The sequence below is a fragment of the Petaurus breviceps genome, unplaced genomic scaffold (genome assembly GCF_028583685.1).
Source record: "Petaurus breviceps papuanus isolate PSGF00001 unplaced genomic scaffold, PetGlider_PUasm1.0 185, whole genome shotgun sequence".
In the NCBI taxonomy this organism is placed as follows: domain Eukaryota; kingdom Metazoa; phylum Chordata; class Mammalia; order Diprotodontia; family Petauridae; genus Petaurus; species Petaurus breviceps.
In genome coordinates this window covers 3,418,062-3,443,175 of record NW_027185797.1, presented here as the reverse complement: position 1 = coordinate 3,443,175, position 25,114 = coordinate 3,418,062, and the positions used below count along the sequence as shown (strand labels likewise).

The 25,114-nt window shown below is 40.3% G+C and overlaps 1 protein-coding gene and 1 long non-coding RNA gene across 2 annotated transcripts in view; both read left to right on the top strand.

Annotated features, from left to right (window-relative positions):
* The window catches only part of LOC138161435 (uncharacterized), a 30,741-nt gene extending 23,421 nt beyond the window's left edge, over positions 1-7,320 (top strand). Inside the window, exon 3 of the long non-coding RNA XR_011168356.1 lies at positions 6,834-7,320. This is a non-coding gene — a long non-coding RNA (uncharacterized lncRNA). The remainder of the gene's footprint in view (positions 1-6,833) is intronic.
* The window catches only part of CDCP1 (CUB domain containing protein 1), a 562,995-nt gene that overhangs the window by 208,213 nt on the left and 329,668 nt on the right, over positions 1-25,114 (top strand). The window lies entirely within an intron of this gene.

Below are 25,114 nucleotides of genomic sequence, written 5' to 3'. Positions count from 1 at the left end.
GGGACCAAGTGACCATTCAAAGAGTAATTGCTCTTGCTTTAACCTGCTTGGATCTGTATTGAGGTCTTGAGTGGTGGTACTGGGGTGTGTGACCAGTGAGCTAGAGCTTGTGGTGTCTGTAGAGAGGGCGCCCAACTAATAGCTCCAGCAGCTTCAAAAACCCTAGTGATTTGGGATGAAGTTCTCTCAATACTGGAAGCAGCGTTCTACAGTGGCAAAGCTCTCAAAAGTCAAGTAATTGACTGGCAAGATGAGCAAGCCCAGGAAACATAATTTAACCATAGATGCCTTTTTTGGGGACAAAAAGGATCAAGGCATGGGGTGGGAGGAAGACAGCAAAGTCAGAACTCCAGCATCAAAAGCATCCAAGAAAAATATGAATTGGTTACAGGCCATGGAGGAGTTCAAAAAGGATTTTGAAAATCAAGTAAGAGAAGTGGAGGAAAAATTGGGAAAAGAAATGAGAATGATGCAAGAAAATCATGAAAAGTCAACAGCCTGCTAAAGGAGACCCAAAAATACACTGAAGAAAATAACACCCTAAAAAATAGACTAACTCAAATGGCAAAAGAGGCTCAAAAAGCCAATGAGGAGACGAATGCCTTAGAAAGCCAAATTTGCCAGATGGAAAAGGAATTTCAAAAACTCACTGAAGAGAATAACTCCTTCAAAATAAAATTGGAGCAATTGCGAGCTAACAACTTTATGAGAAATCAAGATACTATAAAACAGATCCAAACAAATGAAAAAATAGAAGGCAATGTGAAATATCTCATTGGGAAAACCACTGAGCTAGAAAACAGATCCAGGAGCGATAATTTTAAAAATATTGGATTACCTGAAAGCCATGATCAAAAAAAGAGACTAGACACCCTCTTTCAAGAAATTATCAAGCAAAATTGCCCTGATATTCTAGAACCAGAGGGCAAAATAGAAATGGAAGGAATTCACCAATCGCCTCTTGAAAAAAGATCCCCAAAAGAAAACTCCTAGGAATATTATAGCCAAATTCCAGAGTTTCCAGGTCAAGGAGAAAATACTGCAAGCAGTCAGGAAGAAACAATTTGAGTATTGTGGAAACACAATCAGGATAACATAAGACCTAGCAGCTTCTACATGAAGGGATGGAAGGGCCTGGAATATGATATTCTGGAGGTCAAAGGAGCTAGGACTAAAACCAAGAATCACCTACCCAGCAAAACTGAGTATAATGCTACAGGGTAAAATATGGTCATTCAATGAAATAGAGAATTTTCAAGCATTCTTGATGAAAAAACCAGAACTGAACAGAAAATTTGACTTTCAAATACAAGAAGCAAGAGAAGCATGAGAAGGTAAACAGGGAAAAGAAACCATAAGAAGCTTATTAATGTTGAACTATTTACATTCCTACATGGAAAAACAATAATTTTAACTCATAAGATTGTTCTCAGTATGAGGATAGTTGAAGGGAATAGATGTGTGTCTGTGTATATATATATATATATATGTATACACATATGTATGTATATGAGGGTGTATTTGTATATAAATATATATGTGAGTGTGGGCATATGTATGTTCATGTATACATAGACGAATGGCACAGGATGAGTTTAATATGAAGGGATGATATCCAAAAAATAAAATTAAGTGGTGAGAGAGGAATTTATTGGGAGAAGAAGAAAGGAACTGATAGAATAGGGTAAGTTATCTCATATAAAAGAGGCAAGATAAAACTGTTACAATGGAGGGGAAGAGCAGGAAGGTGAAAGGGAACTGGACAACCTGATTCCCATTGAATTTGGCCTAAGGAGGGAATAACATACACACTCAATTGGATATCTTGCCATATAGGATAATAGGGAGTAGGGGATAAGAGGGAGGAGGATAGAAGGGAGGGCAGATTTGGGGAGAGGGTAGTTAGAAGCAAACATTTTTGAAAAGGAATAGAGTCAAAGGAGAAAATGGAATAAGTAGGGATGGGACAGGATGGAGGGAAATATAGCTGGTCTTTCACAATATGACAACTATGGAAATGATTTGGGTAACTGCACATGTACAATCTATATTGAATTGCTTTTCTTCTCAGTGGGGCCGGGTGAAAAGGGAGGAAGGGAAAAAATCTGGAACTCAAATGTTTAAAAATGTGTTTTTTACATGCAACTGGGAAACAAGATGTACAGGCACTGGGGTATAGAGGTCCATCTTGCCCTATTTGAAAATTAGGGGCATGATAGGGGAGGATATAGGGGAGAACAGATTGGGGAAAGGGGTACTCAGTGGGCTTGCTATTTTGGGGTGGAAGGGTAGGGGAAGGACGAGGAGAAAAATTGCAACTCAAGATCTTGTGGAAATGAATATTGAGAACTATAAACAAACATAGATAGATAGATAGATAGATAGATAGATAGATAGATAGATAGATAGATAGATAGATAGATAAAAGAAAATGAGCTGGAAAAGGAAATGACAAATGACTCCAGTATCTTTGGCAAGAAAACACCAAATGGGGTCATGAAGAGTTGGACACAATTGAAAAATAACTCAACAAGTTTGATTGTACTGGTGGCTTAGCTCAAGCATCATCTTTTACATAATATTATAGATTTAAAGCTGGAAGAGATTTAAGAGGTCTTCTAGTCCAATACCTCATTTCACAGATGAAGAACTTGAGGAGCCAGAGAAGTATCTTGTTGGAGGTCACACCATTCATTCATAAAACATTTATCAACCCTCTCTTGTAGGGTTGATAAATCAACCTAGCACTGTGCTAGGTGATGAGGGTTATACATGAGGTGTTCTCTGATCTTCCTAGCAGTCAATACCTTCCCTCTACCAAGATTACCTTGTATTCATTTCCTATAGTCTTGTTGATGAAGGGAATCTGAGATGTGTAAATCCAGTTGTCTCCTCTGGTAGAATGTAAGCTCTTAAGGGCAAGGACTTTCATTTTTGTCTTTATTTCCACCATCTAGTACAGTAACTTGCACACAGTAGGTATATTTATATTGGGTATAAATGCTTGTTTATTGACAGACAGAAAGCCAACCTTGGAGAGCTGAATTCACATCTTGTCTCAGACATATACTGGCTCTGTGATCCCCCAAGCAACTCTTTACTACTATAGATTACATTATGTGCATCAGTGAAAAAATTCACCAAGTTGCCTAGAAGTAGATAAATAGTGCAGTGGATACCATGCTGGACCTGGAGTCAGGAAGAACTGAGTTCAAATCCTGTTACAGAAGTTTTCTAGCTGTATAACCTTCTGTTTGCCTCAGTTTCCTCTAATGTAAAATGAGAAATAATACTAAAACTTATTTCATAGAGCTGTTGTGAAACTCAAGTGAGAAATACTTGTGAAAGTGTTTAGAACAGTGCCTGGCATATAGTAAATAATTAATAAAAGCCCATTCCCTTCCTTTTCTTCCTCCCTACTAAATATGATGAAATAATAGGCTTTGAATATCCCTCTCCCAGCTCTGCTCCTGACTTTAAAACTTTCCTCAGTTGTTGTTTTGTCCTAGAACTCCCCTCAGTGCTGGGGACCTCCTTATCCTAGAAAATCCAACCATCCTGTGTGACCATCTTGCCCTGGAATATCCATCTTCTAGGCCAGCTCCTTTTTTCCACTGATGAATTCCTTCTGTATTTTGGCTATAATATTCCTGAGAGCTTTCATTTTGGGATTTCTTTTAGGAGATCACTGGTACATTCTTTCAATTGTTACTTTGCCCTCTGATTCTAAGATTTTTGGGTAGTTTTTCTTTATAATTTCCTGAAACATGATATCTAGGCTATTTTTTTTATTATGGATTTTAGGTAACCTAATAATTCTTAAATTATCATTCCTCAATCTATTTTTCAGGTCAGCTATTTTTCTATGAGATATTTCATACTCTCTTCTGGTTTTATTCAGTCTTTTGATTTTGTTTTATTGTTTCTTGATGTCATGGAGTTATTAGCTTCCACTTTTCCAATTCTCATTTTTAAAGAGTCATTTTCTTCAGTATTTTGGTGGGGTTTTGTTTTATTTTTACTAAAATGTTAATTCTCTTTTTATAATTCCTTACATGGTTTTCATTTCTTTTTCCAATTTTCCTCTACTGACCTTATTTCATTAAAAAATGTTTTTGCTCTTTTAATCTTTTTCTTTAGTTCTTCTAGAAATTCCTGTTGGGTTTGTGTCCAATCTGTATTTTAGTTTGAGACTTTGCTTGTAGATGGTTTTAAGTAATTATCTTCTGAGTTTGTGTCTTGAGTTTTCCTGTTACCATAGAAGACTTTTTGGGTCATTTCTTGTCGCTGTTTGCTCATTTTTCCAGATAATTTCTTGACTTTGGACTTTATATTAAATTTGGGTTCTTCTTACCTCTTGGGGTGAGGGGTAAGATGTCTGGGCTGAGCTTCTGGTTTTTAATGTCCTTTTGCTACTTTCACAGATCAGTGGGAGTCTAGAAATTTTTAGGTCTTCCAAGGTGGTGTGATCTAGGGAGAGTTCTGCTCACTGCCCTACTGGTATGTGCTCTGGTTCTTACCAGGTAAGACATCTACTTCTTTATAGTCATGCTCACTCTTCTCTTTGCCCTGAAATTATGACCCATAATTAGGTAATGAGTGACAGAACTGCCTGATGGCATCCATTTCTCTTCCCAGAGCTAGTACAGGGGTCCCCTGGGATCTCTTTCTGACCAGGTATTCAATACCCTTACAATCCCTGGGACTTGGGTTACTTCCAACTTCTGCTGTCACTGGCACAGACAGATGTTGCCATCACTACTGGTGTCACTTCTGCCACGCACAGGCTAGCTCCTGCCCCAGTGTCTGTAGACTTTTCTTTCCTTAGTTGATCTGAGCTGGAATAATGGCTCACTGTGACTATTGATTGGCATTCCTGTCAAACCATAATCTTGTTTGATACATTTTGGGAGTTCTTTTGGAGGGGGGTTGTTGAGAAAGATTAGGAAAATTCTGCTTTCCCTCCACCAGACTTTCAACCCATGCCTTAGCTCCAGGAATGACCCTTAGCACCTGAGGCCTCTTTGAACAAACATCTCTGCAGCCTTCTCACCCTGGAATGTCCCTCCACCAAGTCATTTTCTTTTCCCATTTGTGAGTTCCTCCTGTATCCTCTATTTTGTTCCAGAACCCAGTTCAGCCAAACTTCATTCTCCTGGCTTTGCTACTGACTATATTAATTTCAAAACTAGACCTCGTGCTGGGTCCCTTCATCTCCTTTCTTCCGATTTCCAGGTCCCTTCTGTGTATTGTTTTCCCTCATTAGAACATAAGCTCCTCAGAACCAGAAGAACATTGTGCACAGTAACAGCAACATCGTGAGATAATCAGCTATGATAGACTTAGCCCTTCTCAGCAATACAATGATCCAAGACAATTCCAAAGGACTCATGATGGAAAATGCCATCCACCTCCAGAGAAAGAACCATGAAGTCTGAATGCAGAGTGAAGCAGACTTTTTTCACTTTATTTTTTTGTGTTTTTTTTTTCTTTTGGTCTGTTTTTTCTTTCAAAACATGACTAATATGGAAATATGTTTTACATGATAGCACTTATGTAACCTATATCAAATTGTTTACGAGGAGGAGAGAAAAGGAGAGAGGGAGAAAATTTGGAACTCAAAAAAAATTTTAAATGAATGCTAAAATTGTCTTTACATGTAATGGGAAGAAATAAAATGCTATTAGAAAAAGAATTTAAGCCCCTTGAAGACAGGGGATATCTTTCTTGAACAGTTGGGTATTTTTTTTTTTGTAAGCAATTGGGGTTAAGTAACTTGCTCAAGGTTACACAGCCAGGTGTTTCTGGGTGGGTGCTAAGTGTCTGAGCCCAGATTCGATCCCCAGGTCATGGCAACACTGGGGCCGGTGCTCTTACTCGCTGTGCTACCTGGCCGCCCCGGGGCTATCTTTCTTTTTGCTTCAGTTTGTATCCCCAGCATTTAGCATAATGCCTAACACATAGTAAGCACTCAAGAAATGCTTCCTTCTTTGCTTCCTCACTCCTTTCTTTCCTCTAACTGCCAACATTTGGCTGTTTGATTTAGCAGGCAGAAGGAAAGAAAAGCACTCAGAATAATGAATAGAGGGCACACAGTATAGTTTCTGCCATGTAACATTGCAACCACAGGAAAAAAACCAATCAATCACGCTATGTGCCCAGCGCTACATAAGGTGCCTGCTATATGAATACAGAGACTGAAAACATCCCTACTCTCAAAGAGCTTACATTTGAAGAAAGCTAATGAGGGCAAATAGAAGCACATAAAGAATAAATAAAAGCAAATCGATAGTTAGAGACAAAAAATCGGAAGTAGGCCAAGATTCTGCCTCTAATCCCTAATGTCTGTGTGACCTTTGGCAAGTCAATTCCCTTACCTAGACTTGAGTTTCCTTCTCTGTAAATGGAGTAGTTTGGAGTAGACAGCTTCTGGGACCCCTTCCAGGACTAGATCTATGATCTCATGAGAACAATGGAGGTGTAATGTATCAAGATCTTGTTCTTAGAGTCAAAGATCTGGGTTTGAATCCTGCCTCACACATTTACTAGCTGTGTGACCCTGGGCAAACTGCTTCACTTCACTTCCCTGGGCTTCAGTTTTATCATTGGTAAAGTAAGAGGGTTTGACTCTATGGCCTTTAAGGTCCCTTCTAGCTCAAAATCGAAAACTTTAAATGCCTATGCAGTATTGCATGTCCAAAAATGGCATCCGCGTTAACCATCTAACCCCTTTCTTTCCCATGCGTTCTATACTGTATTTGATAAGGAAATAGCTTCTTTTGGGCTGAAGAGTCTCTTGTATTCTCTGACCTGTGCCTACCTTCCTTTTCTAGTGAGAAACAATATATCTGAAATGCCTGTCCAGAGCTGGAAGGCCATGAAAGGTGGGAAATCAAAGAAGTTTAGGTCTAGAAGAATATTCCTGAAGAGAAACTGTTCAAAACTTCCCATTTCACAGAGGAGGAAGCTGACATCACTAGGGATACTTGCTTGGGATCATGCGTGCAGCTAAGCTGGGAATGGAACCCAGGTGTGTTGACCCAATAGAGAACTTCCTTTAGACCACTTGTCTCCCTACAATTACTCCTGGAAGAAGAAGCTGAGGCTGTGTAAGCTTTTCTGTTGGGTGATAATGAGGGAATATAAGAATACTATAATAAAAAAGCCCCAGTGATTTTTTTGGACATTATTATAATTTGATCCCATAAATTCACCGAGGATGAAATCTGCTTAAAGGAGTTCATTTTCATTCAAAATTCAGTGAATGTCGCCAAATATACTAATTGACCATAAGTTCATTATTAAAAAGAGACCACTCATTAATCAGCCCTTGTTTATTTCCATGCCTCATTTAATTAAATGTTACCCTATTCATTTGATAATTGAACCCTAATTCAATGGAAAAAGTTTTCTGGTTGAGGAAAATTCCTTTATCAATGCAGATTAACCCATGCTTTATATCTTCAAAGTTTTATAGACAATAAGATGTGCTCAGGTTCACACAGGGGATATATAATCCAGCCAGGACCTGAACCCAGGTCTTCCTGTCATTGAGGCTGCCTCTCTATCCTCTTCTTTCAGTATTTTTATGACCTTCAAATCCCAGTCGACATTCCAATGGAATGTCTGGCATTTTGCTGTTCCACAAAGTCATCAAGCTGCTAGTAAACCTTGTTTGAAATAGATTTTTAAGGTTGGAACTCTCATTGTTTGAATCTCATCTGTAATGAGATCAGATAATGATATTATATTGTAAATACTGTAGGTATTAGGGACCCACTGGAGATTTTTGAGTAGGGGAGTAACACAATCAGAGCCATGCTTTAGGAAAGTGACTTTAGCAGGTCTGTGGAGAACGCATTAGTTAAAGGAGAGACGTAAGGCTGGGAGCCTAATTGAGAAGCTACTCAAGTGGTACAGAAAAAGGTGATGAAGGTCTGCATTAGTTTGGTAGTCAGGTAGATGGAAAGAAGGGGTCAGATATGAGAGATGTCTAGGCCTCAAATTCCTCATACAGAAAATGAGGTAGGATCTCTAAGAGTTCCTTCCAGGCCTAAATCCTATGATTCTAAGTGAGCTGACACAGAGGTGTCCTTCATTTTCCAGAATGCTCTTTGGGGATCCAGAGAATTCCATTAATTGACCAGTGTGTTGCTAAGGAGAATCAATCCTCCATACCCTCTTGGTTCTCTGGTCTGGCACGCTTGCTTCACTCGGATCAGGTTTAAATATGACATTTTTTTCCTACCTAAAAAATTGTTGAGTATGTTTGTTTTTTTTTTAATCTGCCATCAACCCAGGGATCCTGTTCTCTGAGAAAAGCTCAGCTGAGGATATTGATTCCAATCTGGAGATGTGAAGAGTAAAGCTGAGAAAATTATCTAGATAATTCAAGGTCTCAAATCGTACTGTCACTGGAATTTTCCAGAAACTATTATAGATTCTCAAGAATTTATGCCTTTCATTCCTTTCTTTGGCAGATGCCTTATCAAGTACAAAGCTGTCATTTAGAACAATATTAACAGTTAGTATTTATAGTATTTTAAGGCTAGCAAAGCACTTTACAAATAGTATCTGACTTGATCCTCCCCATTTCACAGATGAGGAAATTGAGGCAGAGAGAGGCTAAGAATGGTCTGGCTGGCAGGCATGCATTGGGTGGCTTTTGTTTCTCCTGCAACAAACACAGTCTCACTGAGTTGTTCTTTCCAGAAAGAATATGTAGGTATGCATGTGTACATGTATGTGTGTGAGTGCATGTATATATGTGTGCATGTGTGTGTTTGTAACATAGCTTGCATGCAGAGAAGTCCACTTCCAAATTGGAAGTGATAGGAATAAATGAGAGATGATCCCCTTCCACACAGCTATAAACAGCCCCATTCTACAGTTAGATTTGTGAGGGTAAAAACACACTCATCCCTCCATGAGGGGGAGTGCTGTGTAATGCATAGTGCACTGACTTCAAGTTAGAAGACCTGAGTTCCCATTCCACCTCAGACATGCCCTAGCTGTGTGGCCCTAGGTAAGTGGCTTAACCTGGGCATCAATTCATCACTAAATGAGAGATTTGGCCTGGATGCCTCTCTAACTTCCCTTTCAGCTTACCCCTATGATCCTATTATCTTTATTCCGTTCACTGAGCCTTCCCAGAGCAGCATAAATGCAGCATGCCTAGTAGGACCATAGCTAGCATTTCCTTGATTGTCTAAAAGGACAGTTAAAAAACACCCACAATGGTACCTACAAGAAAGGAGTCAGATCGGCCGCCAGCTGCCCTCTATAACACAAGCTGTTTGTCTTTCGGCATGATTTTTTTATTCTGTAGTTGTTGTCCTTTATCCCTGGGGGCCTCTCTGGAAACTTTCTGTCCCAGCTCCAGACAAGCCCAGCCTAGTTCAATGTATTTTATTTCTTGGTCTGGCTGGCAGGCATGCATTGGGTGGCTTTTGTTTCTCCTGCAACAAACACAGTCTCACTGAGTTGTTCTTTCCAGAAAGGTGGGTGCCTTGGTGCTGGAAGCTGAATTAGTGGGAGTGAGATCTGGGGGCCGGCACCCTGAGCCAATGTCCTCAGCAGTTTCTCTTTCCCTCCTGCTGTCTGTTCCTGCCTCATGCCTGAGATCTCCTGGGTTTTCATTTGCCTCTGGATTGATTGCCTTGGGCCCTCTGGATCTTACTTAACTGTATGAGGCCAATAAAGCATGGGGTTTCTTTTAGCCATAGGGGAAAAGCAGCTCAGAAGCTCGGTTCCTATTAACTTCCTGGGGATTCTAAAGATTGAATTTGTGTGGAGGTATGGGTGTTAGGAGGATCCTTCTCCACTTCATTAACAATCAAGTTGGGGAGCAAAGCAATAATTATGTGTACCTCTTGGTGGCTGCTAATGAATGCTTTAGGACACAAGAATAAAGTACCTTTTCCAGTGAACTGATATGAACTGCTGGGAGGGAGGCTATTCCAGCCAACCTGGCCTCCTTGCCTTCCCTAAACTCAGCATCCCATCTCTGACCTTCAAGCATTTGTACAATTGTTCTTCCTTCCTGGGATGCTCTCCCTTCTTACCTGTATTATAGAATCTCTAGCCTCCTTTAAGGCTCAGCTCATGGAAAGAACAGAGAGGCAGCATGGGGTGGTACGTAGAGCGATGGGCTTGGAGCCAGGAAGACCTGAGTTCAAATGCAGCCTCAGATACTCACTAGCTGTGTGGCTCTGGGCAAGCAGCTTAATCTCTCTGTACTCCATTTTCCTCCCCCATAAAATGAAGGGGCTGTGCTCAGCGGCTTCTAAGATTCCTCACAGTTTTAGATCTATGACTCTCCAAGTGATCCATCCTCCATCTAGAATGGATCCCAGATGACCACTGAGTCCAGGGAGGTGAAATCATATGAGGCAGGCCTCCTCCCCAGAGTCAAGGCCACTGTGCCTCACCCTCTCCAAAAGAGCATGTATTTGCACATTGGTTTCTTCATCTGTATCCTGCGATAAATGGGAAATGAAAGCTCCCTTGCAGGCAGGGATTGTGTTTCATTTCTGTCTTTGTATCTCCAGGGTCAAGCATGGTGCCTTGTGCACTGTTGTTCAGTTGTGGCCCACTCTTCGTGAACCCGTGGGCCATGGCATGCCATCATTATCCACTGAACCACCTAGTTGCCTCTGTCTCACACAGTAGGGCTTAATAAATGCTTCTCAACTCAAAATTGAATGGGATTAGTCTCTGTCAGAGCTCAGAGCTCTAAATTCTTAGCCATTTGGTATTTAGAGGTTTAATCCTTTTTAAGAAAACAGCAAAGAGTTTTGAACACAGGTGACATGATTGAAACCACACAGTAATTACACAAATATGCACTGAAAATGCCATAAACAGGCGCTAGACACATCTCCCATTAGGGTAGCAATAGACAGCTCCACTCCCCGACACTTTGGTGAAACCTGTGCTTCTTTCACAATAGACGAGGGGAGCTAATCACCTAATCCAAGGAGGCACCGTGGGACACCAGACACACAGCCTTCCTGTTTCTGATTTCTTAATTGGCCCCTGGTGCTGTCTGCCTGTTTGCTACCAAATAGATCCCACCTAATATCCAACTCATCTCAATTCAATGAGCATTTATTACGTGCCTACTGCATTTGAGGCACTGGGGTAGAGAAAGGAATTCTATGTAGCTGGGTCTGTCCTGCATGTTGCTGAAATGTGGAAAGAGACATGACTCCTGAGGTGGGTAGTGTGGGTAGCAAAAGCTGCTGTTCAAGGGATATTGTGGAATTTGGAATCAACAGGATTTAATGACAAGTTGAACCTGGGAATGAGGGAGGGGGAATATTAAAAGATGAGTCTGATGCTTCCAACTTGGGTTGGTGAAGATGGTGATGGTATCAACAGAAACAAAAAACTGGGGGAGTTTAAGGGAAAAGATGGTGCATATGGTTTGGGACATGTAGAGATCAAAATACTGCCTGGTCCAGGCAGAGACTTTTCAACAAATAGCAGGAAATGTGTTCCTGGATTTCAGGCAAGACACTAGGGTCAGACGTATAGATTTAGGAATCATCTGTATAGGACTGAAAATTGAACCCAGGAGAGCAAATGAGATCACCACGGAGAGTGAAAAGGTCAGGAAAATGAGAGGGAAATAGAGTCTGGGATCTGGGTTCAAACCTTGACTCTGCTTTAACTAGATTTGGTTAAATCACTTTGTAAATCTGTCCCTCAGTTTCCTCATCTGTTAAATGAGGCAAAGGAGTAGATGATGAGTTAGGGTCCCTTCCAGCTCTAAAATCTATGGTCCTATATCAGATCTTCATATACTTGTGGGGTGGGAGAAGTATGATGAAGTAGCCTTTACCCAAGATGGGTCCTCCCTCAAAGAGAAGGAATGGTCTGATAGGTGGGAGGAGACTAAGGGAGAGAGCAGTGTCACAGAATCTAAGGAAGGAAAATGTACTTAGGAGGGGAAAGTGGTAGCGTCAGCAGAGTTAAATGCTGCAGAAATGTCATGGAGGATTAAGCCTAAGAAAAAGCCATGGGGCCGAACCATTAAGAAGTCTCTGGTAACCTTGGAGATAGCAACTTGAGTAGAGAGGTGGAACTGAAAGACAGGTGGGAAAGGGTCGAAAAGTGAATAAGCCGTGAGGAGGAAGAAGCAGCCAATGGAAACTACTTTCTAGAAACTTATCAGAGAAAGATGGCAGAGACATTGATGGGTGGCCAAGGTCAAAAGAAGACTTTGAAATTTTAGGATGTGGGAGATCTGGCCATGTTTGTCGACATTTGGGATAAAGCCAATAGATGTGGAGAGCTGAAAAAGAGAGCTGGTAGTGGGTGGGGAGATGGAGAAGACACAGCATCCAAGCAGAAAGTTCCTAGAAAGGATGGATAAAAGGCCCTTTCCAGCTCAAAATCTGTGACCCTATGATCTCAGGCAAGAATAAGTTTGCCTGATCCTCTAAGACTGGAGCAGAAGAGAAGAGGCAAAGACATAGAGAGGTTTGGGGGTATGAGAGAGCTGAAGAAGGATGATCTCAGTCTTGGAGAACAAGGTCATCTGCTCCAGAAGAGATGAGGTTTGGAACAGCTGCTTATGGAGATGGTGATAGGGAGTCAATCAAAGAGTAAGTAAGACTGCTATGAAGCTGGTGAGGCTCCAGTGGAGGGCGGCAGCATGAATTTAAAGTTGAGTCAGGCAGCATGGTTTCCTAGCTTCTTCTAGTAGCATTCAAAGGCTTGGGAGCCAGAATTCAATTCAATCCATTTGTTTTAAATTTCTTGAGCATTCCCTGGGTATAAAGCATCATGCCAGGCTCTGGGAATACAAACATGAGAACAAAACAGGAAACCTAAGTTTGGATCCTGCTTCAGAAAGTGGCACCAGGTACCCCTTCTCTTTGGGGGTGAGGACTGTGCCCCTCTTTCATTCTTTGTGTCCTCAGCACCTGACCCAATGCCAGCTAAATTGAATTGCTGCCACCACAAATTTAAAACACCAGATTTGCTGTCAGAGGAGCCAGCTTGGAATCCTGTAGTCACTACCTGGGTGACTTTGGGTAAGTCATTTCCCTTCCTCTGTACCCATTTATTAGTCTATAAAATGAGGGATTTGTACTAAGTGATCACTTATGGTACCTTCTTAACCTTTGATGTATGTTAGGCTTCTGGAATCTTAGTGGTCCCTTGTTCCTTGGGTGAGTCAGAAAACAAGTGAGTCAGGTGCTCGTGGTTAGCAGGGCATTTTTTTTGGGGGGGGGGGGGGGGAAGATTGTTGGTTTCCTGGCCTCAAGGGATTAATCAACAAAATCTGAGGGAGGACCCACCTTGGGTAAAGAGTCTTCCTTTGACTGGGCAGAATAAATCAGAGATCCTATTGGCTCAGCCATAGGCCATCAGAATCCCAGAGCCAAAGGCAAAGCAGAAGAATACTTTATTATAGATTATTCATTACAGTTAATGGTCTCAAAGGTTGGGAGTAAACACTGAGGCTGTAAGTGCAAACACATTACAACAGGAGGGATGGGTAAACTGCAGATAATTGTCCCACCCTTCTTTTCTGGATTAAACTGGTTTTGGGCTGTTTTTTTTTTTTTAATAACCATAGCATGTTAGCCTTGCCTCCTCTTTCCTCCAGCAAATTGTGGTTGCCATGGGATTGAACAGAATGAGACACAAAAGAAAAAGGTGAAAAAATGATCTCGTGTGAATATCATGTTTCTTCTTTTCCAAAGGTGACTGACCTTAACACTCATTTTGCTCCGGACAGTATATGACATGGTGGCAACATGACCATGATCAAGTAAAATAATAGTGATCCTTCAACAAGTGGTTATTATTAGGAGTTTAGTGCGTGTCAGGCACTGGAGATAGAAAGACAAAATACAACAGTCTGTGCCCTTGAGGACCTTATGATCTACTCAGAGATCTAACATGTACATGGATAAGTGGATCTCTGAACAACCTAGGTAGCCCAGGATGGTATCACAGAAAATAAAGGATGCACAATGAGCTATTTAATTATAAAGAATTATTTGTACCAAGAATTCCCTTGTGAAATGCAAGAAAAAAAGTTCTCTTTGATTGAATTGTTGTTCAGTTGTGACCAACTCCTCATGTTTTCTAGGCAGAGATATTGGAGTGGTTTTCCATTTCCTTTTTCAGTGAATTAAGGCAAACAGAGGTTAAGTGACTTGCCCAGGGTGACATAGCTATTAAGTGTCTGGAGTCAAATTTGAACTCAGGGCTTCCTGACTCCAGATCTGGCACTCTACCCACTGAGCCCTCTACCTGCCTTGATTGAGTTAGAAAGTGCAGTTCCATCGGCTGGATGAAGATTGGCCAAGCCCCTGAAGGCACCTTAAAACCTGAGTTTGCCAGCCAAACAAACTACTGCTTGCTGATAGTCCAACTACTATTGACTGAATGACCCTAAGAACCAGTGGCTACTAAGACTACAGAAGGTTAAGATCATAGGTTAAAAGGGAGCTTAGAGATCACTGAGGAAAACCCCTTATTTTACAGATGAGGAAACTGAGGCCCATAGAGATGAAGGGACTTACTCAAGGTCATGCAGAGGGGTGACTCTGGGACTCTGGCTCCTCTAGAGAGAATCTAGTTTTTAAAATTTGTAAGAGCAACAATTCAATGGAACTCAGCTAGCATCATGTTATGTGCTCAGAATCCAAAGAATAACTTTGCCAGGTAGTCTCAGTGAGCCTGCTGGGCTTTGAACAGAACCTGGTTTGGGGGGTTATGGGTGTGGAACACAGCACATGCTTTCAGACCAAGGGGCTGTTCTCTTTAATTTTGCTGCACTGTTTTTCTCCTCTCTTAAAATCTTTATTGTAAGGGATACTCACTAGCTAGAGAATGGGGAGTGACATCTTTGGAAATGAATGTGACATTCCAAAGGTATCAATAAAAAGATTTGGAAAACACCACTAACAAAAGAAAAGGACTGATATGGAATGAGTTATTGGGGTGATTTTTAAAGTTCCTTTTGGATCTTTTTATCAAGCCACGTTAAATATTCGGTTTAGCAATATTTAGGAAGGATGCATGAAAATTAATATAACAAATCAATTGAACAAATACTTATCAAAAGAATGCCTTGCTATGGAAATGTTTTACATGACTGCACATGTATAACCTATATCTGATTGCTTACCATCTTGATCGGAGGGCAAGGAGAGAGGAAGGAATAGAATTTAGAATTAAAATTTTTTTTTAAAAAGTTAAATTGTTTTAACATGTAATTGGGGAAAAATGAAATAGTGCATGTTAAAAAAAGAATAGCATGACAGACATTGGGTGGGGGGTAGGGTACATAAGATGTGGTCCCTACCAGATTGAGTATGCAGTCTAATAGTGGAATAGGATGCAAGCACAATATTACGTGATGTACATATTTTTTGTTGTTGTTAAGTTGTTTCAGTCATGTCTGACTCTTTATGGTCCCATTTAGGGTTTTCTTGGCAAAAATACTGGAGTCGTTTGCCATTTTCTTCTGTAGTTCATTTTACAGATGAGGAAACTGAGGCAAATAGGGTTAAATGACTCTAGTTTTTTGAGGTTGGATTTAAACTCAGGTCTTCCTGACTCGAGGCCTGGAGTTCTCTATTCACTGTACCACCTAATGCAGTAGAGAATTGCAAAATAAAGCAATGTGTGAAACACAAGGGAGAAGTTAATTGTCAGAAAAGACCCAATATAATCCAATCAACATTTATTAACGTGACTACCATGTTCCAGGTACTGAGCTAGACACCAGGGAACATGATTAATAAAAAAAAAAGACAGTTCCTGTACTCAATAAGTTTATAATCTAAAGGGGAGACACATAACAAAAGGCAGGAAAGTAGAGGGGGGCATTTGGGTGTGGGGTGGGAACCAGATCTCAGGGAGAACCTGGAGTGGAGGCATCTTGTTCCATGAAGTTGAAATCACATAGGGCAGCAGATTCAAAGTGAAATGATCTGAGAGTCCAGTTTCTGCCTTCAATAAAGGAAGACATTGAAGAGAGATTGGTATTCTGCCATCCAGCCCTCCAAACAGAGGGAACAGGAGGATGGGGGAGGTGGAATCAATCAAGGCTTGAGTTAGAAGCATGGTAATTTAATTAGGAGGGTAGGTAGGTGGCACAGAGGAAAAAGTCAAGGAGACTCATCCTCCTGAGTTCAAATCCAGCCACAGACACTTACTAGCTACGTGATCCTGGGCAAGTCATTTAACCCTGTTTGCCTTAGTTGCCTCATCTGTAAAATGAACAGGAGGAGGAAATGGCAAACCACTCCAGTGTCTCTGCCAAGAAAACTCCAAATAATCTCTTTGGGATATAGATCTAGAAGTGATAAGGCTGGGTCAAAGGGTATGCACAGTTTTATAGTCCTTTGGGCATAGCTCCAAATTGCTCTCCAGAATGGTTGGATCAGTTCACAACTCCACCAACAACGCATCAGCATTCCAATTTTCCCACATCTTTGCCAACATTTATCATTTTCCTGTTTTGTCATGTCAGCCAATATGATAGGTGTGATGTAGTACCTCGGAATTGTTTTGATTTGCATTTCTTCAGTCAATAGTTATTTAGAACATTTTTTCATATGACTACAGATAGCTTTCATTTCTTGCTCTGAAAACTGCCTGTTCATATCCTTTGACCATTTATCAATTGGGGAATGTCTTGTATTCTTATAAATTCAACTTAATTCTCTATATATTTTAGAAATGAGGCTTTTATCAGAGACACTGGCTGTAAAAATTGTTTCCTAGCATTCTGCTTCCCTTCTAATCTTGGTTGCATTGGCTTTGTTTGTGCAAAAACTTTTCAATTAAATGTAATAAAAGTTATCCATTTTGCATTTCATAATGTTCTCTGTCTCTTGTTTGGTCATAAATTCTTCCCTCCATAAATCTGACAGGTAAACTATTCCTTACTCTCCTAGTTTGCTAATGGTATCAGTCTTTACTTCTAAATCATGTACCCATTTTGACTTTATCTTGGCATGGGGTGTAAGATATTGGTCCATGCCTAGTTTTTGCCATAATATTTTCCAGTTTTCCTAGCAGTTTTTGTTAAATAGTGAGCTCTTATCCCAGAAGCTGGAGTCTTTGGATTTATCAAACAGTACATTACTATAGTTATTGACTATTGTGCCTTGTATACCTAATCTATTCCACTGATCCACCACTTTATTTCTTAGCTAGTACCAAGTAGTTTTTTTGCTTTATAATACAATTTAAGGTCTGATACAGCTAGGAAATCTTCTTTGCATTTCTTTTCATTAAATCCCTTGATATTCTGGATCTTTTATTCTTCCAGATGGATAGGAGCTTACATTCTAAAGGAGAGGGGAGATACTATATCTAGACAGATAATTAAGAACAACAAAATTTGAGAACAGACAGTGTGATTACACTCAATTAATGTTGGCAGCCTTGGGTATACCTGGCATGCTGAGTTTTCTGGAGAGTTGAATTTTCCAGATCACTAAAAATTTGTCCCTTCAAGCACCAAAGCTTTTTAACAAAGTTTTTTTTTGGTGGATATCTTTCTAAAAGATATTTACATGCTTCCTTGCCCAGTCAAACAGAATATTTTGAACATCATTTAGCCTTTTCTTGATGACTTAAGTTAATCATTATGAGTGTCAATTATCATTCTGTCCTATTATACAGTGTTGTACCCATGACCTTTTGAGAAACTTAGGACTGTTTGCCCCTATGGGAAATGACGTTAGGCTGTGTACATTTCCTCTAGTTCTTGTGTGTTTTTAAAAAATGTTTTCTATCCCCTCCCTTGCAGTCAGTTGTCACTTTTTACTCATCATTATCCCTTGTCAAAGCCCCTTTCCCATCTTTTAATTGGCTTCTTATTAATTCTGTGGTCATGGAAATAAGATAGCAAAACTTGTTAGAATTGTAAGTAAAGTATTGGGTACAAAGAAAGGCCTGACTGTGTTCTCTCATAAGTGCAATTATTTTTTAAAAATATGCTATGTTGGGGCAGCTAGGTGGTGCAGTGAATAGAGTACCAGCCCTGGAGTCAGGAGGACCTGAGTTCAAATATGACCTCAGATACTTAACACTTACTAGCAGTGTGGCCTTGGGCAAGTCACTTAACCCCAATTGCACTGCATTCTCCCCTCCAGAAAGCAAAAAGAAATTATGCCATATTACAGAAATGCTTGTTTTATTCTCTAAATTAAAAATAAAATAAATAAAAAAATTTAAAAGAAGATTTTAAAAAAGTGCATGGGTTTTTATGCATGGATTTTGTCACCTATTTTTTGCTTCTCAGGATTTGGGGGGGCATTTTTCCTGAACTTGGGCTGAGTTCTAGCACTGAAGGACTGAATTTGGAATCAAAGGACCTGGTTTCCTGGCCTAGCCACTTCCCACTTGCTTGGCTACTTGTGTTATTTTACACAAGTCATTTAACATCTCTGAATTTCAGTTTCCCCATCTGTAAAAACAATCAATCAACAACCATTTATAAAGGATCTACCATTTGCCAGGTTTTGGGTGCTGAGGATACAAATGTGAGGAATGAAAAAATATCCTTATTGTCAAAGAGCTTATATTTCATTGGGTGAAACAATATGTCTAGGCAGGATAAATGCATATGTAATTAATACAAAAGAAATCTTTAATTCTACGTAAGCTAATTAGGGATAGGACTACCAGCAGGTGGGAATCAGAAAAAGAGAAATTTGCATGATAACTTTATTATATTATTTAAAAGAAATAGCAAGTTGTGCATAATATATTTGCAGTTTCATGTGCAATAATCTTTTTAAAAAATTATACTTTGTTATAGAAATACTTGTTTTATTCCATAAATTCAAAATAAAATAAATATTTTTTTTAAAAAGAAAAGACTCTGTGTCAAAGGTGGTTCTTGAGCTGCATCTTGAAGGAAGTGATTCCCTGAAGAGGAAGTAAAGAAGTCACGCTTTCTAGGTAAAAGGGATGGCCAGAGGAAAGGCCCAGAGGTGGGAGATGGAGTACTGTGCATGAGGAACTGAAAGGCCACTGCAGCTTATAGGAAGAGGACTCTGGTATGAAAAGACTGGAAAGATAAATTGGGAAAACTTTAAAAACCAGACAGAAGACTTTATATTTGATCTCAGAGGCAACAGGGAGCTGTTGGAATTTACTGAGTAGGGAAGTGATAAAGTCAGATCTGCTCTAAAGGAAAATCACTTTCCCATGTATGTGGAGGATGGACTGGAATGGAGAGAGACCTGAAGCAAGAGAGCACTTTGGAAGCTGTTGTGGTGGTCAAGGCAAGGGGCAAGGAGGACCTGGGCTAAGGTTGCGGCTATGTGAGAGGAAAGAAGGAGTTGGATCTACAAAATGGAAAGGAAGGAAGGAAGAAAGGAAGGAAGGAAAAAGGGAAGAAAAGAAGGAGGGGTACAGGAAGAAGGAAGGAAGAGTAAGGAAGAAAGGAATGAAGAAGGGAAAAAGGAAGGAAAGAAGGAAGGACGGGTAAGAGAGCAAGGAAGGGACAGAAGAAGGGAATGAAGAAGGGTAAAAGGAAGGAAGGAAAGAAGGGTAAGGGAACAAGGAAGGGAAGAAAGAAGAGAATGGAGAAGGGAGAAAAGGAGGAAGGAGGAAAGGAAGAAAAGATGCATTCAGGCCCTCCTCTGTATCCTATCTACTCTTACTTTACACACAGTTCTGAGAAGTTTTGTTATCTTATTTCCATGACCACAGAATTGATTAGAAGCCAATTAAAAGATGGGAAAGGGGCTTTTATGAGGCACAAGGATGAGTAAAGAGCGACAGCAGACAGGAAGGAAAGCAAGGAAGGAGGGAGGAGGGAGGGAAGGAGAGGGAAAACAAGCATTCATTAAGCAGCTTGGATACCAGGCACTGTGCTGAGCACTTTGCAAATACTATCTCATTTGATGCTCACATCAATCTTGGGAGGATGCTGAGCTGGGTTGAATTCCCTCCCAGGGATGTAGGTGCTATTATCATCCCAATTTTACAACCGAGAAAACGGAGGTTACAATTTTCTCAGGGTCGCACAGTTAGCAGGCGTCTGAGGCTGGATGTGAATCCAGGTCCCCCAGACTCCAGGCCTGGCATTTTATTTCTAGGACACCTCGCTGCCTCACATGAGGGTAGAAATGGAGATACTTGGTAAGTGGCCAAGTATTTACATTAAGGGAGAGTGAAGAATGGAAAGCAATGCTGAGATTCTGCACCTGGGAGATCGGTGCATTGGTGATGCCTTTGACAGGGACGTTTAGAAGACAGATGGGTCTTGAGGAAAAGATAATGAATTCTATTTTGGAGATATTGGGTTGGAGATGTCTCTAGGTTTTCTTGTTTGAAATGTCCAATAAGATGTTTTTATGGGGCTAAACCTAAGGGGAGAGGCAGGGGCTGGATATATAGAGCTGTATCATTTGCATAGAGATAATAATTAAATCTATGGGAAAGAGACTATGGAGAGAGAGGAGAGATGAAGCCTCATGACAGAGTCTTGGGGAAGACGGGCAGCAAGGGGACATGATATGAATGATTAGTCAGCAAAGGAGATGGAGAAGTACCTATTAGACAGATAGGAAGAGAAAGAGGAGAAAGCAGTGTTACAAAAATCCAGGGGGGATAGAGGGCCTAGGGGAAGAGTGGTCAGCAGTGTCACATACATCAAGGAGAGGGAATACGCTAGCAGTTGGGGATGATGAAGAAAAGACTTATTCTGAAGGCAGTATTTGAGCTGAGTTTTGAAGGAAACTAGACATAGAGGTGAGGAGGCAATTGGGTATGAGAGACAAGCTGTGCAAAGTCACAAAGATAAGAGATAATGCAAGAGGAAGTGTCTTGTAAAAACTCTATATGTTTGAATTATTATTAATATACATTTACTGTTAATAAAAACCTAGATGCAGGGCAGCTAGGTGGTACAGTGAATAGAGCACCGGCACTGGAGTCAGGACGACCTGAGTTCAAATCCGACCTCAGACACTTAACACAAAAACTAGCTTTGTGACCATGGGCAAGTCACTTAACCCCAATTGCTCTCCAAAAAGCAAAAATAAATAAAAATAAAAACCTAGATGGGTGCAGCTGGGTGGTACAGTAGGTAGAACACTGGTTCTGGAGTCAGGAGGACCTGAAGTCAAATATGACCTCAGATGCTTACTATCTGTGTGACCCTGGGCAAGCCACTTCACCTTGTTGGGCTCAGTTTCCTCATCTGTAAAGTAAGTTGGAGAAAGAAATGGCAAACCACTCCAATATTTCTGCCAAGAAAACCCCAAATGGGGTCATGGAGAGTCAGATATGACTGAATAGCAGAACAATTGGGTGGAGGAAATGGGGAACTAGGTAAGTGTAGGTTTCATGGAAGAGATACCATTGGGCTGAGTCTTGATGGAAGATACAGATTCCAAAAAGTTGAGATGAGGAGATTGTACATTCTAGCCAATAAAGCTGTCTGTTACAAATGCAGGGAAGTAGGAGGGGAATATTTTGCATGGGGAACAGTTCATGTAGGAGAATAATGTGAAGCCTTCTCTTAAGTTACTTCTAGTCTCTTCCCATTCCAAACACATCATCATCTTTCTTATATGTCATTTTGATCTTACCCATCAATCTATTCAGAAAGCTCTATCATCGAAAAATGGCTTTTCTATCTCAAATTCATATTCAAAATCATGAGCTTCAGTACCCTCTGCCAGTGGTTCCTGGCTCCATTTCCTGGCTGTCAACCTGTGAACCATCTATACAAGTCTACTAGCACCCTTTCCAATTGTCATTCTCCTCTAACACTGAGCTTTAAGACTCCATTTCCTCAAATAAAAATGTTTTCATCTTGTAGGAGATAGAATGCTAGACCTGTAGTTAGGAAAATCTCAGTTTAAATCCTTTTACTAGGCATTTACTAGTTGTGTGACCCTGGTAAAGTCATCTGACTGCCTCAGTTATCACATCTATAAAATGGGGATAATAAAAGGGCTGTTGTGAACATAAAATGAGACATTTCCAAAGCACTTTGAAATCCTTAAAGTGCTATATAAATTCTAATTACTACTACTTCTACCACTACCACTACTACTGCTACTACTACCACTACTACTACTGCTACTACTACTACTATTACTACTACTACTACTACTACCGCTACTACTATTACTACTACTACTACTGCTGCTGCTGCTGCTGCTGCCACCACTGCTGTTGCTGCTGTTCATCCTTCATTTTCAAAGAGGACTGATGATATCAAACCCAGTCTCTTAATCTCTATTTGCTTAACCCACTAGAGAAGGAAGTGGAAAACCATGCCAGTGTCTTTGCCAAGAATACCCCATGTGGGCTCACAAAGAATTGGACAGGACTGAACAACTGAACGACAACAGACAAGGAAACTGAGGCAAATAGAGTCTGGATGGCTTGCCCAGTGTTACAAAGCTAGTAACGGCTTGAGGTTGAGTTTGAACTCAGGTTCTCTGGATTCCAGGTCCAGCCCTCCATTCACTGAGCCATCAGCTGCCACTAAAGAAAAATTTTTAGCTTTGATAATAGGCAGTCCCTGCTTTTGAATACATCCTAAAATCTAAACAGTATGCCAACACCATGCCAGGAAACTGAATTGCTTCCATTTGAATTGTCTTAGGAAGATTCTGAAGATCACCTGGCAAGATAATGTATCGAACATAGGGTCTCTCTCAACCTGAACTGCCAAGCATTCAAACTCTACAGCAGAGAGCACAACTCCAATGGGTTGGCCACATGGTTCGAATGCCAGACATAATGCTTGTCTAAAATACTATTTTATGGAGAACTCACTCAAGGAAGGAACTCACATGGTGGTCAGAAGAAGTGATATAAGGACATTCTCAAGGTCTTTCTGAAGAACTTTGGAACTGAATGTGTGACATGGGAGTCTTTGGCAAAGGACCACCCAGCCTGGTGTGCCCACATCCAAGAAGGCTCTGTGCTCTCTGCGGAAAGCAGAATTGCAGTAGCTCGACAGAAAAGTGAGATGCACAAATTTGGAGAATCCACCCCAGATGTTCATATGGACTATTTGTGTCTATCCTGTGGTAGAACTTCGCATTGGTCTGATCAGCTACAGTTGGACACACTGTAACTTGACTCCAACATAGTGATGTCATTTTTGTCCTTTTGGAGAATGAAGGACAACAGCCAATAAAAAAAAAAAAAATTATTTTTTTTTTACCAGTTCTGTGATTTCATAGGTATAGAGATATCCTTATGGGTAACTTCCACCAGTGCAGAATGGTACTCACTCCACAAAGTCCAGCCTTTATTCATGGAACTAAAGAATTTCAGGTTAAGAAGGGACTTCACAGATAATCTAGTCCAACCCTTGACCCCAACAGTTCTTAAAGTCTGGTCTTAGATCCTTTCAGAGGGTCCATGAGGCCAAAACTATTTTCATAACAACACTAAGACATTTTAATTTCTAATATGATAAGTATCCATAGATATAACCAATATAAACAAACTCTTTGGGGGGGAAAGGATCATCAATAATTTTAAGAGTATAAAGAGGTCCTGAGACCAAAAAGTATGAGAAACATTGTTCTACCTAATACAGAAAATCCCTCTGGAACCAAGGTGTCAAACTCCCTTGCAAACTAGGTAGCCAACTGGATTAAAATATCATTGGAAAATGTTTAACAAAATAAATAAAAATATAATATAACACAAAGTCCAGCTTTGGAGAGTTACCTGAAGCACTTTCAGGGGGAGTGGCTTGCCAAGGGTCACAAGCCAGTATGGGTAAGAGGTGCTCTTCCTGACCGAATTTCTGTCCATTTTATTACTCTCTCATTTAGGGGGAAAGAACCAACCACAAATAATACTCTAAAAGTGATTAAAGACACAGGGTATCCCAAAAGTCTCAGTCCAGCTGAAGCTCTTCAAGCTTAAAACTGCACCAATTTGGGGGGGACCTTATATGTGAGAGACCAAGAGGAATGATGCATAATATTTTTAAAATCTGGGTACAGTGGGCTTTGTTACCCAATCAGAGAGCTGTTGTTATTGAAAACAAATGCTAAAAATTTTGGCCTGGAATGACCTATTCATTATGTAAGTGCCTGAGGTACAAGGACACTTTAGAAATTTAATATAGGAGAAATGAAATGTTTTTGTTTGGCTCCCATCTGCTTTAGAGCAAGACAATTAAGTACAGTGGTAATATGAAGCCCTGTGCTTCCAGGCTTGCCACAGGACCAGCATTTATTAGAAATGCTCAACTGGGTTCTGTGCTTCTTGGATGGCAACAAAAGATCTCTAGCTTGAAATCACGTGGAGTTATGCAAAAGAAGTAGAATTCTTCCAATACCACCCTCCTCCCAGTTTCACATTCTCTCTCCCCCACATGATCCTCCTGCCTCTATGCCAGGTCACCCTATTCTTTGCCTTTTATTTTTTCATTTTTCATATTTAAAATCATTCTGAATTCTGGAATAAGTTGTAAGGACTCCAATCTGACTAGACTCCTTTCATTTCCTTTGTTCAAGAAAGGCAGTTTCCCTTTCAAATGAGATAAATCTGCTAAATATTAAAAAAAAATCTATTGAAGACATTGCCTTTCAAACCATGCATTTCTTTCTTTGGTCCCTTTACCAAAATTAACTTGGAGTTTGATTCTGCAAAAGCAAGGAATTTGCCTTGATCTGTAAGATTGCAGATTTAGGAAATTTCTTTTTTCTTCTTTTTTTAATTAGGGTAAATTGACTGCCTGTATAAAACACTAAGCTTTGAACTCTCTAGTGCAAGATCCAACAGTGATTAAAGGCAGTAATGGCAGTAATTCAAGCTTCCCTACCCAGACAGCATGGGAGAAGTAAAAGTACAGATGTTGCCAGGAGACCTGGAACCTAATCCCAACTCTGCAGTTTACTTATTAGGTGACCTTTGAAATGTCATTCACATCTACTTTCCCCTATTTACCTCACAGAAATCTTGTGAATAACCAATAGGGTGAAATTAAAGTTCTAGAACCTTATAGAAAGGCATGATAATGGTGGTGGTGATGATGATAGATGGATAGATGAGTGGATGGATGGATGAATAGATAGATAGATAGGTGGATAGATAGATAGATAGATAGATAGATAGATAGATAGATAGATAG